Source organism: Plecotus auritus, assembly GCF_963455305.1.
Source record: "Plecotus auritus genome assembly, chromosome: 1".
Lineage (NCBI taxonomy): Eukaryota > Metazoa > Chordata > Mammalia > Chiroptera > Vespertilionidae > Plecotus > Plecotus auritus.
In genome coordinates this window covers 169,728,652-169,742,499 of record NC_137770.1, presented here as the reverse complement: position 1 = coordinate 169,742,499, position 13,848 = coordinate 169,728,652, and the positions used below count along the sequence as shown (strand labels likewise).

The following is a 13,848-nucleotide window of genomic DNA, read 5'->3' as shown; positions in this document are numbered from 1 at the left end:
TCAGTTAATCATGATGTAATTACTTGTTTCACACTTGTCCTTCCTGCCAGGATATAGTTACTAGAAGGCAGAGACCGTGTCTGCCTTGTTCACAGCTACAGCTCCAGTAAGTTCAGAGCCTTGCACATAGTGAGAATAAAAAACACTTGTTTGTTTGTTTGTTTGTTTGTTTGTTTTTTAAATATATTTTTATTGATTTCAGAGAGAGGACGGGAGAAGGAGAGAGAGAAACATCAATGAAGAGAGAGAGTCATTAATCAGCTGCCTCCTGCACACCCCCTACTGGGGATGAAGCCTGCAACCCAGGCTTTCCCTGATGGGAATTGAACTATGACCTTCTGGATCATGGGTTGACTCTCAACCACTGAGCAACACCAGCCAAGTCAAAAACATGTTTGAAGGAAGGAAAGAAGAAAGGAAAGAAGGATGAATGTTAATTAAGGTCACTCTGAGAAACCCTTGGTAAAACTCCCATTTTATATTCCTGGAGTATCCATAATAGTTATTATACAATTAATAATTTCATTGTCTCAATTTTATGGGAAACAAATGGAATTAATATCTTCTGATTTTTTTATTTATTGTGCTTCATACTGAAGTCACAAGTGCACCTCCCCAAGAGACAACTTATCCATATTTCAATAATTAACACATGTAATTGTGTATTAAGAAAAACAAGGAAAAAATCTTGTTAAGCTTGCTTGCTGTTTAACGTGTTTATTGGGGGTAACTTGGACGTTGAACTTCCCTCGAATGAGAAAGAATAGATTGAGTTGCTCTCGAGGAAGCTTTCACATCTATCCCAGGAGAGGCAAGAAGCTATCTTGTGTTCTCTAAGTGACCGGCCACTCTGTGCATGAAGCCGGGACATGAGTTGTGGAAAAACCCCTCTGTGTCGGCTTTCAGAACCAAAATGTGGTTGCTGAGACTGTTCAAACTTTTGAAATTATTCTTCTCAAAAAACAGAGGACTTAAATGAACACTTGTTCAATCTAAATAGTGTTTCACATTGTCATGAATAGAGAATACGGGAGATTGTGCTAAACTTTCCACAGATATAACTTGACGAGCATAGCTCATCTCAGTCTGCTGTCGACATTTTATCTCAATATCCTGAAACTTCTGCCTCCTTGCATATTGTTAAAGGAGAAATAGTAAGTCTAAATGGTTTTTTGACTTAAGATGATAGACTGAACCACAAATCTAATTTTGCTCCTCTGCAAAATTCCACTAAAACTTGAGAAAAGAGATCTTGTCTAAAAGGCATAAACCCACATGAAAGAGAACACAAGAGCAATAAAATTTTACAATCTGGAAAGCAGATTGACAACTGGCAGCACCATATACCTCTGCAATTGGTATAAAGAAGGGGCTGAAATATCAAGGTGGCTACAAGGGGGTTGGGGAAAAGGTGTTTCACTGGCTTAGATCTCTATATCCCCACTCCCACTGCACATTGAGGAGCAACTGTCCTTTCCTCACCTGAATATAATAGTTCATTCTCAGGAGTAGGTATGGCAGAAGGCCTCTGAACTGTGGGACATCAGGTATAATTGAAGGTGTGTGTATTGTTATCAAACCAAACACAGAGAGACTGAGTGCCTAAATGCATATTGAATGCTGCTAAGTGCTAAAAAGGTTATCTCTTTTTTCTGACTTGGCTTCCAGAATACCAGCAAACTCACCATTTCCCTCTAGGCAAGAGACTAGAAGATTCTTTTCTGCTAAATGTAACCAACCTGGGAGGAAAGATTCAAAAATATTAACATTGGTGAGTCTTTTAGAACTGTTTTAAAGTGAAAATCTGCCTGTTAATTTTAGACAGAATTATCTGGTCTCATGAGCTGAATAGACTGGATAATATATAAACCACATAACCAGAAACCCAGTTAAATAGCCCTCTCAATATAAGACTTGTATTGGGGTTGACCAATAATGAATGGCTGTGGGTGTTCAGGGACAGCCTCCAGGCTCCACTGCTCCAAGTGGTGTGACTACCAGCTGTTTGAAACTGTGGCTCCAAAGGTCAGTGAAAACAGTCCATGACGAACGAGTAGATTCAACATTATTTCATTCACTGCTAGACCATTCTGAGGGATGGAGCAGCCAGGGCTCAGTAATTCCTTATAGAAATCTTTTATATTGGACACTGGAGTTTCTAAGATAAATACAATGCATTTTATTTATACATCTGTACCATGCTTCTTTCTGCAGGAGATCTTAAGGAAGATAAGATAAATAAAGTAAGCTTCCCCTCGAGAATTTCACCATCTTGGAAGGAAAACGTATGTCAAAACTATTACCATAATACAAAGTAAAAATATTACAATACAGATATCTCTAACAAAGTAAGGAACAATTAATACATGAAGGGAAGAAATGAAAGTATCACATTTGATTTGGGGATTGAAACATAAATTGCTTTCTGTGGCTTATTTTTGTTTGTATGCTTACGGTAGCTATGAAGTTAGGAGATTTTTTTTAAAAATGTTTTTTCCCTCTCCATTTGGTAGGGTATAGTAGTTAAGGATGAAAATTATGGCAGGGTATGAGATGCACAAAGGGAAAAAAGAGGAGAGAAGGGGAAAAAACTGGGAACCATTTTGGTGTTGGGGTAAGCTTGTTACCTTTGGAGTCTAGGGCAGGTAGAAGCAATGGTTTGAGAACCGGTGCAATGCTGAAAAGTGGGTATAGGGGATGGAGGATAGGCTGGGTATTGCAGTTGAATGGATGAGGCTTTAAGAATTTGTAAGTCCTTTGGAGATGAGAATAAATGAATACAAAGTCTAGACGAAGCAGAAAGTTCCTCAGGGTTCCTGGCAGTCCCTGTTCTGAGATCATGATGCTTGGGCCTATAACAGCTACAAGAATTATCAAGAAGAGTTTTGCTTTTTTATATTAAGGTGAATAAATATTGCTTAGATAGGTTATATTTGGGGTTGGAGTAAGGAAATATAAAAGTGGTGAAGCAGAACATACAAGTGTGTGTGGAGAATCTTAGCGGGTAAGGACTGTTTAATTTTTTTTTATTGTTGATAGTATTACAAATATCTCTCTCCCCCCCCCCCCATTGTTTTATTTGCAGTCCCTGGCACTGCACCTGGCACAAAGAGAACATTCAAATGAGTAAACAGGTGAGTGGATGATTGAGTAAATGAAGTAGCAAATATCAGAATTTGTGGGCTATTCTAAAGAATTCCAGGGATGTTACTAACCTAGGACATTGGAGTTTCAAAGATAAATACAATGAATTTTATTTAGGAATGATCATGGAGAGAATGTTCTGACATAGTTCAGTTTAACTAAATATTTGTCAGACACACACTCTGTGCCGCACCTGTACTTGGGGAGGAAACAAAGATGAGGCACAGTCCCCACCCTTATATAACTCACAATCCTGTCGGTGCATAGGGAGAAATAAGTACATTATGGCCATAATACAGGATGGAAGCTATCACATGGCAAGAAAGAACTAAAACTAAAGCATGAGAGAAAGAATTTGAAGGAGAACTCGTGTCTCGTGGAGTGGGAGAAGGGTAGAAGAGCCAGCGTTAGGGATGTGGTATTTAAAATGCGGCTTAAGGCACGGGTGGGATTTCCAAAGACAGAAGCATTTCAGGAAGAACGAATCGCATGGACAGCAGTACGGAGCTGGGAAATGTGTCATGTGCCCAGAGGGCAGGTTGTGACCTTCTTAGGAAGGCCTTGAATGCCAGGCTAAGGAATCTGTGTTTAACTGTAGGTACTGGAAATCTCTTAGTGTTTCTGAACGAGAGCATTTCATGGTCAAAGCAGTGTTTTAAAGATGCGTTTGTCAGAGATTTGTAGGACCTTGCTGCTCAAAGACTGGCTGAGACCCGGCAGCATGAACTTCACCTGGGAGCCTGTTAGAAACGTAGAATTTCAGCCCCTCTCCCCTCCCTGACTCACTGAACCTAAACCCTCGCAGGGGTCCTCAAACTTTTTAAACAGGGGGCCAGTTCACTGTCCCTCAGACCGTTGGAGGGCCGGACTATAGTTTAAAAAAAAACAAAACTATGAACAAATTCCTATGCGCACTGCGGGCCCAGGACGAGTTGGCTGCTAAGCAGGACAGGCAGCGGCACCCGGCGGGCCGGATAAATGTCCCCATCGGGCCGCATGTGGATCGTGGGCCGTAGTTTGAGCACGCCTGCCTCAGAGCAGCAAGAGCCCCCAGGGGATCTGTTCGCCCATTACACTCAGAGAAGCCCAGTGTAGAATAGATGGAAGAGGGACACTTGACTTGAGACCAGTTGGAGGACGAGGCCAAAGCGATGTGAACTGAGATGGCAGCAGTTGAGACAGGAAGGCTAATGAGGGTGGTCAGAAAGGGAGCGGCCACAGCGACACAGAGCTTTCAGGCCGGATGGTGACGGCATAGTTCTGCCTCACTCATTCTCCCAATAGATTAATCCTCTGCCCTGATTAAAGTCATTGGTTTTCTTTTTAAATGTATTTTTCTCCCTCCTGCCCCCCTCTTCTATTCATTAGCAAGCGCTGCTTCTTTCTGCTTGTGCTCACAGGCCACAAACAAATGGAAATTTTTCTCAAGCATTGCCCTTCAGGGTTGCAGATTGTAACTACTGCTGGGCCACATGCGAGTAGAGAAATCACATAATGAGATTATAAAGGAGAAAAGTGGAAATATCTTCTCTGGTAATTCAGGCTTTTCCTCCCTTCTGAGTTTAATACAAATCAAACAGGTGTGCACGCAAAGCCTGCAAGTGTGTCTCCATCGGCTTTTAAACATCAGCTTCCAGAAAACTCAGATCTCTCAGAAAGGGGGAAAAATAAACAGCTGAGCCGTGCGACTCATTTACACTTCAAATATACTTTGAATTGGTTAGTCCTCAATTAATCAAATAGCTGGTGTATCTCTAAAGTAGTATAAAGTGACACGCTGTGTGAAATCAATTTTTCTTTCCAAAATCATTAAATCCAGTAGCCTGTGACTACATCCCTGCGAATTCTGGTACCGGTCCTTTCATCCTCCATTAACTTGGGCATGCCTAACAGGCTGTCAAGAATAATTTCCCAGGATGTAAATAATTCAGAAATTAAAAATTAATAAATAATAACAGAGAACTACTGGGAAATAGGCTGGGTCAATTAGTGCGCTCTGCGTTCTGTTTCTTCACAGTGGGGAGAGGGGGGGTAGCCACATTCATTACTTGAATCTTTCCTTCGATGTTGAGGTCTGATTTACAGCTCTTCATTACTGGATCCAGTCAGACACAATTACCTCCATCACTATCTCAGTTCCTAACTTCAAAGAAGCAAACGTTTTCTTGTCTGCTTTTTTTCTCCTTGCAGCAGGCTCAGCTTGACATCCCTGGAATTTCTTCCACGCAGACTAATTAATAAGTCTTTGACTTACCATATTCACTCCTCTTCTTTGATGTGCTACCTTAGTCAATCATCCCACTTAATTAGAATTGCAAGGATAACTTTACTTATCTTGTGGCTAGATAGAAATTAAAATAACGGGATTTTAATTCTCTTTCGTATGGGGTTATGATATGGTGGAAGAAAAAGTTTCAATACAAACCTGATAGTGTATACTTTCTCTGTGGGAGTGGAGGAGCAATCTGCAAAATTCTTTTCCTCTTGCTGCAAAATAGTGAAGCTGTTGATCAAGCAATATGGAAATGCAGTGGATTTTTCTATAGCATCATTTCACCAAGTCCTTCACAGGAAAAAAGCTGTCTTGATTTGTATAAATAATTGGAACAAGGCACAGGTCACGTGGCAAAGGCAGTAGCTATGTTTTGAAGAAAAAAGTATCTCCAGAAAGTCAAGACTTGGATGTATTAACCCTTTTAACTCTTTCTACCCTTTTCTGTCAACCCATGCTATTTTCCATTTTGGTGAATTCTATAGTTTTATTAGACTTCTTCCAAAATATATCACAAGGAAATAAAAAAGGTTCTCCCTCGAACACAGCAAATTATCAATTAGTAAGCACAAGATGTGACAATGATGTACAAAACTGGTTAAGAAGGGAGAGCAGAAAGCAGCGTTTCATTTCTAGAAAACAATACTAAGGCCAATAGTTATTAAGCTTCCACTGAGTGCCAGCCTCAGTCACAAGCTTTACCTCTGTTATTTCTCCCAGCATATCTGTATTATTATCCCCATATTACAGACAAGGAGACAGTCTCAGCAAAGTTAACTTGCTTTCCTAAGGTCACTAAGGTACCACATGAGGACAAAGACATAGAAAAGGCATGAGTAGAAGGGTTTAAGCCTTTGAGTATAGCATTTATTTTATTTATTATTTATTTATTTATTTATTTATTTATTTATTTATATATCATTGCTTTTCAGACAGAGTGGAAGAGAGAGAGAGAAACATCGATGTGAGAGAGGCACATCAATAGGGTGCCTCCCACACGCGCCCCTACCAGGGCCGGGAATTGAACATGCAACCGAGATATGTGCCCTTGACCAGGAATCGAACCCACAACCCTTTGGTCCGAGGGCCAACGCTCTAACCACTGAAAAACCGGCCAGGGCTGAGTATAGCATTCAAAGCCTTCCATGGTCTGGCTTTAAACTGTTTGCCAAACTCATGTTCCTTCTACTCTATTACATAAACTCAACCAAAATACATCTCCAGGCTTTAATCCAGTGCCTGATTTTAGCACAATTTATACCTTATTAATACATTGTTGGTGGTTGCCTTAATATTTACAGACATTGGCTGAAATGTAGTCATTATAGTTATAAATAATAATCTCAGTCATCATAAATACATTATTTTTAAATAGCAAGTACAAACAGAAAATCACATTATATACTGCATACAAGTTTTAGAATAAGAAAATAAACTTTTCTCACATTTTCTTGTACTATTTTTTCCTAGGAATAAAATTATTAACTTGTTTGTTTGTTGCTTTTAAAAAAAAGTTACTAACAATAGAAACGTCAATGGGAATTTCACACAATTATTCCATCTTTGATCTCTCAAATTTCCCCTCCTCTATTCTCAACAACAATGCCCAGTTAGACAACAGAGGTCATAGTGACCAAGAGAAACTTATTTCGTTAGTAAGACATGAAACCACTGCAAGCCAACCTTTCAGGGATTTAATACAGTTGTTCTTTAACAATAGAACTTGGTTCATTTGCTATTTAAGACATGATTATTTAAATTCAAGTTAATTGGTTTCCATACTCCGCTTCAGGGCTTTAGGCTCAGATCATTTCTATTAGAGAAATCTAATTTGTCTCAAATTCCTATTTCTAAATTTTAAAGTGGTTAAAGTGCTCTGGTATTTTAACTCTCTGTAGCAAAAATTATCTCCAAATTTCAGCTCAAACTAGCAAATCTATTAAAGATGCAGGCGACACGCTGAGAAAAGCGCTCAGTGGTGGTTCAGGAGGAGACCCGGAGCTGCAGTGGAAGGTGAGCAGTCGGTCTCCATCAGGCCTCTCAGAGGCTGCAAACGGTTGGGCCACTCCGCTACTTTTCTGGAGGTTTCTGTATAAACTTGAAAACGGAGACATATTTTAAATGTTTGTATTGAACCAAGTAATGCTTTTAACACACAAAATGCAGTGTACTATCATCGAGCTATTCACAAATAATCACCGGATTAACAAAATGCTTTGCTTCATGGAGCACCACAGGCTGTGACACCCACTACTGGAACAGAGGGTACAGGTTCTACAATGAAAGTATTTCAGTCATTGCCCTGTGTCTCAATGACTGTAAATACAACCTCATCTAGAAATAATGTTAAAATCCTGAACTTCAAGATTTTTTTGGAGAGGTGGCTCCAGTGCAAATGCTCCCTCTCACCATTCCTTGATAGGCTCCAATCTCAATCATTCACTTAAAAGAGATGTTTTTTAGTGTTTCTATGTGCTAGGCTCTGCTATAGACATTGAAAATATATCAGTCAAAATAACTTTTTAAAGGACCGAATTCCCTATGTGGAGAATACTTCTAATGGAGACAGACAACATATAATGAACATAATAAATATACAGTATGTTCAAAAGGGATATATGTAACCCCATGCTCACAATGCTGCATGAATATGGGGGTACACATATCTTTTCACATTTTTTTTCATTTTCTTTGAATAAACATAGCAGGTCATTTCATACAACATTGTTTTGTTATAACATTGATGAGAAGCTGCAGTTCCAAGAACCTATTAATGGCATTAAGTGATGACAGAAGTGGAATTACTGGATCACATGGTAGTTCTATTTTTAAGTTTTGAGAAACCTCCATACCGTTTTTTATAGTGGGTGAACCAATTTACTTTCTCACCAAAAGTTCACAAAGCCTTCATTTTCCACATCCTCACCAACACTTGTTGTTCCTTGTCCTATCTAATAAAGAGGGAATATGCTAATTGACCATCACGCACTCACAAAGATGGCAGCACCCACAGCCAATAAGGAGGGAATATGCTAATTGACTGTCACACCCTCAAAGATGGTGGCACCCACAGCCACAAGATGGCAGCACCCAGTCCCCTCAGCCCGTCAGAGTGGCAGGCGTGCAACATGGCCGGACCCGCCCCCAGGACCCGCTTGCACCTACCCGCCCGCACCTACCTCCAGAGTCCTCAAGTCCCTTCAGCTGGACCCACCCGCACCTACCTCCAGAGTCCCCAAGTCCCTTCAGCCCCCCAGCTGCCCAGGGCCAGCCTGAAGCACAGGCAAGCCTTGGATGGCAGCTGCCTGGCCACCTGAGGCTCAGGTAACCAGGGCCAGCTGAGGCTTGCACTGGCAGCAGTGGCAGCAGCAGAGGTGTGATGGGGGCGTTGCCTTCCCCTGATCGCTGGGTCACCTCCTGCCCCTGAAGGCGCCCAGACTATGAGAGGGGGCAGGCTGGGCTGAGGGACCCCCCTCCAGTGCATGAATTTTCATGCACCGGGCCTCTAGTCTTTTTTATAATAGCCATTCTAACAGATACGGGGTGATATCTCAATGTCATTTTGATTTGCATATCCCTGATTATCTTTTCATAAACCTGTATGCCATCTGTATGTCTTCTTTGGAAAAATTCGGTATATCTTCTTTTTAAAAAAAATATTTTTTATTGATTTCAGAGAGGAAGGGAGGGAGAAAAAGAGAGAGGGGGGAGAGGGACAGAGGGAAAGAGAGAAAGAGAGAGAGAGAGAGAGAGAGAGAGAGAGAGAGAGAGAGAGATGATTTGCCCTGACTGGGAATCAAACCCTCAATTACTGAGCCACTCCAGCCGAGCTATATGTCTTTAGAAAAATGTCTATTCAGATCCCCTGCCCATTTTTTGATTGGTCTGTTGGTTTTTGTTTGTTTGTTTGTTTGCTATATGAGTTCTTTTATTTATTTTGGATATTAACCTTTTATCAGATATATGATTTACAAGTATTTTCTTCCATTCAGTAACTGGCCTTATCTTTTGTTGATGGTCTCCTTTGCTGTGCAGAAGCCTTAGTATGATGTAGTTCCACTTGTTTATTTTGCTTTTGCTGCCTTTGCTTTGGTGTAAAATCCAAACAATTATTGCCAAAACTGATGTCTAGGAGCTTACTGCCTATGTTTTCTTCTAGAACTTTTATGAACCCTCATCTTATATGCAAGTCTCAAATCCATTTGGAGTTAATTTTTGTGTATGGTGTAAGATAGTGGTACAATTTCATTCTTTTGCATGCTGTTGTCCAGTTTTCCCAATACTATTTACTGAAGACACTGTCCTTTCCCCATTCTATATTCTTGGCTCCTTTGTAGTAAATTAATTGACCATATATTCCTAGGCTTATTCAGGGCTCTCTATTCTATTTCACTGATCTCGGTGTCTGTTTTATGCTAATATCATACTGTTTGATTACTAAAGTTTTGTAATATAGTTTAAAATCAGGGACTGTGGTGCCCCCAGGTTTGTTTTTACTAATATTTCTCAAGATTGCTTTGGCTATTTGGGGTCTTTTGTGGTTTCATACAAAATTTAGAAAAGTTTGTTCTATTTTTGTGAAAAATGCCATTGCAAATTTAATAGGGGTTGCATTGAACCTGTATATTGCTTTGGGTATGGGACATTTTAACAATATTTATTCTTCTAATCCATAACATGGACTATCTTTTCATTATTTATATCTTCTTTAATTTTTTTAATCAATGTCTTATAGTTTTCAGTGTACCACTAGCCATTTCCTTAGCATATGGCTTAGTGGAGGAACACTGGATGCTTTCTTGCTAGTCAAAAACAAGGCAGAAATGCCCATTATCTAAATATATAAAACCCTAATATGCAAATAGACCGAACAGTGGAACAACCAAACAACCAGTTGCTATGACATGCACTGACCACCAGGGGAAACGTACAGAACATGGCAGGTATTGGCAGCAGGTGGCAGAGCATGGAACATGGCGGGTGTCGGCCATGGTGGGATGGTGGAGCAGGTGTGCGGGCGTGCCAGACCAAGGCAGGGTGCCAGTCGCTATCATTGGGGCAAGCTTCTGGTGGTTATTGAAAATTCTTTGCTCCCGCACACTGCAGTCCCGCCCAATTCTCACACTTGCTGCCAGCACCCAGCACCAGCCCTGACCACTCAGCGCCATCTGCAGGTACAAATGGTGACTGCAGCCCCAATTGCCCCTCAGGGCATCTCCACCTCCTCCTGCTCCTTAGGGGCAATCGGGGCAGCAGCCACTGCTCACACCCACTGACAGCACCGGCCCCACTCACACCCACTGCTGGTGCAGGCACCAATCACTCCGCACAGTCAGCTGGTGCAAGTGGGGCTGGCGACGTCAGCGTGTGGGAGTGCGGCGGCGGGAGTGGGGTTGCCAGCAGTCAGGGGACCTGGGGCTGTGGCGGGAGGGGCCAGGTGGGGGCACAGAGGATGGGCCGAGACCCACCTCTGTGCTAACCGCAGCCTCGCAGCCCACAGTTCCTTTCAAGGTGCATGAATTCATGCACTGGGCCCCGAGTCTACAATGTTATTTAATACTAGAGGCCCAGTGCATGAAATTCGTGCATGGGGGGGGGGCCCTCAGCCCAGCCTGCACCCTCTCCAATGCAGAACCCCTTGGGGGGGTGTCCGATTGCCGGCAGTCGGACATCCCTCTCACAATCAGGGACTGCTGGCTCCTAACCGCTCACCTGCCTGCCTGCCTGATCACCCCTAACCCCTCTGCCTGCCTGCCTGATCGCCCCTAACTGCCTCTGTCTGCCTGCCTGCCTGATCGCCCCTAACCACCTCTATCTGCCTACCTGATCGCCCCTAACTGCCTCTGCCTGCCTGCCTGATTGCCCCTAACCGCCTCTGCCTGCCTGCATGATGCCCCTAACTGCTCCCCTGTCAGCCTGATGACCCCTAACCACTCTGCTTCAGCCCCCACCACCGTGGCTTTGTCCAGAAGGACGTCCGGAAGACATCCGGTCTATCCAGTCTAATTAGCATATTACCCTTTTATTAGTATAGATTGTGATTGACGTATCAACCAATGGAATTTGACAAAGGCATAGGAAATACAAAGAAAGAGGTAATATACCTGGTTAATATATCTGGAAACTTTCCCCAAATCAATAAAAAATTAAATATCAATAACAAGAAAATTCAGTAAGATAGCAGTATATAAATTAATAAACAAAAATTCATAGCTTTCAGTAAAAAGAGCACAATTAAATGGAGTAATGGAAAAGAAAAAGTTATTTATATTAGAAATCAAATGGATAAAATACATAGAACTAAACTTAATAAGAAATATACAAAACTTATATAAATTTAAATGGAGATGAATAAGTAGAAAGATATCACATGTTCTTGGGCAGGATGACTCAACATCTTGAAGAAGTCAACCGTCCTCAAGTTAATATATAAATTTAACACAATAAAAATGCCAACGATTTTTTGTCTGGAAATAAACAAGCTGAATCTAAAATTTGTATAAGAGTAGATATGGAAGTTCTAAAATGATCTGGTAACTTTTCATACAAAATAACCTAAAATCTATAAAAAGCAGGCATGTGAGGAGACAATAAAAACCAGGAGATATATCAGACAATAGGAAGACTTACTTGGGGAATTTAGATAATGGAGTTATTAGTCACAAAATCTTAAAAGTATTTATGCTAAATATACTCAAGCACTCAAGTAAATAAAAGTCAAGACTGAAAATTTCAGCATAGAATGGGGAAAGGTAAAAAAATGAAATCTTAGAATAATTGATGTTAACTCACTGGATGTTTATAATAGCACATTAAATATGCTGAAGAGAGAATTAGTGAAGTGGAAGACAGGTCAGAAAACAAAATCATGGAAAAACAAAAGGATGGAAAACATTAAAGAAAGAGCAGGAGGTGTGGTGGCTTTAAAATATAATCCTAAAATCACTGACACTCTATCCAACAAGAGGTGAGGCAATATGTCCACTGCCTTTGAAGCTAGGTGGGCTTGTGACAGCTTTGACTAACAGAATATGGTAGAAATGATGCCATGTAACTTCCAAAGCTAGATCATAAAAGGCCGTGATGCTTTTGCTGGTTCTCTTACAATACTTGTTTTCTAGATGCTTCCTTTTGAGTAAGTCCCTCTCAGAACCCAGCTGCCATATGTGAGAAGTCTAAGCCCCATGGAGATGCCATGTATGGATGCTCTGTTTAACAGTCTCAGACTGAGCCTAGCCTTCAAGGTATTACAACCCAGGCACTAAGAATAAAAAAGCTTTCAGATGATTCCTGTCTCTAGCTGTTCAAGTCACCCCCCTGTTGAGGCACCAGTCATCATGTGGCAACTACAAACCACTCCCACTATGTTCTATAAAAATTCTTTACCCATGGAATCCACGAGCATAATAAAATGTTTGTTATTTTATGCCACTAAGTTTGAGATGATTTGTTATACAGCAACTGATAACCAGAAGAGACTTAGAGATATCGTGATAATATAGCATGTAACTAGAGTCCCAGAAGAAGAGAAGAGAATCAGACAGAAGTAATATTTAAACAGGTAATGGCTGACAATTTTCTAAAACTTCTGAAAAATATCAAGATACAGATATGAAAGACCCTATTAACTCCATATAATAAATAAAAAGATAAAAACTCCTAAATACATCATAGTTAAATTAATGGAAACCAAACCTAAAGAGAAAATGTTGCAAAAGACAGCCAGAAAAAAAAAAAAAAAGACAAGTTCCCTTTAAAGGAGTAAAAATGAAAATAATTTAACTTCTCAACAGAAGCCAAAATACAAGAGTGGTATTTTCTCAAAGTATTGAAAGAAAAAAAATAACCACCAACCTTGAATTCTATATTTAGCACAGTAGAAGCTGTTGGTGTCCACATCATATTCCTTCAGCCTAATTTTAATTTTGGCTTCATTTGTGGTCAATTGATTGGTAACCTGAGTTACATCTTCAAAATCCCTTTTGCCATATAACATAATTATGAGAGTATCCCCATGGGACGGAAGTCATGGGGGCCATCTTAAAATTTGTTGCCTTCTGCCTACCACATATACTCTATCACCCATCAATTCTACTTCTAGTTATACCTGTATATCCAACTGAAATGCCTACATTACTAGTACCTAGCACACGTCCTGTAGAAAGTAAGTGCTCAATAAATGGTGGCTAATATTATGCTTATATACAAAAAACTACTTGAGGCTTCATATGGGTGGTAAAGTTTGAACTGGGTCTTAAAGATGAGAGGAAGAAAAATATTCTCTAAAATGGTATGTCAAAGTTTACAGCAAGTGCCTATGGGTATTTTTCTGAGAAGAGGGTGTTTAGCTTTCATTGTATTGTCAAAGGGGCTCATGGCCTCCAAATAAGTGAAGAACACTGCCCGGGCTCTATGGAGGAATGCTAAAAAGA

At 40.6% G+C, this 13,848-nt stretch overlaps 1 protein-coding gene across 1 annotated transcript in view; it reads left to right on the top strand.

Annotated features, from left to right (window-relative positions):
• Positions 1 to 13,848, top strand: part of LOC308234469 (large ribosomal subunit protein eL34) — a 31,456-nt gene that overhangs the window by 4,150 nt on the left and 13,458 nt on the right. Inside the window, exons 2-4 of the mRNA XM_080642196.1 lie at positions 1,669 to 1,771; positions 2,215 to 2,285; positions 3,086 to 3,134. The gene's annotated coding sequence lies outside the window, so the exon portion shown is untranslated. The remainder of the gene's footprint in view (positions 1 to 1,668; positions 1,772 to 2,214; positions 2,286 to 3,085; positions 3,135 to 13,848) is intronic.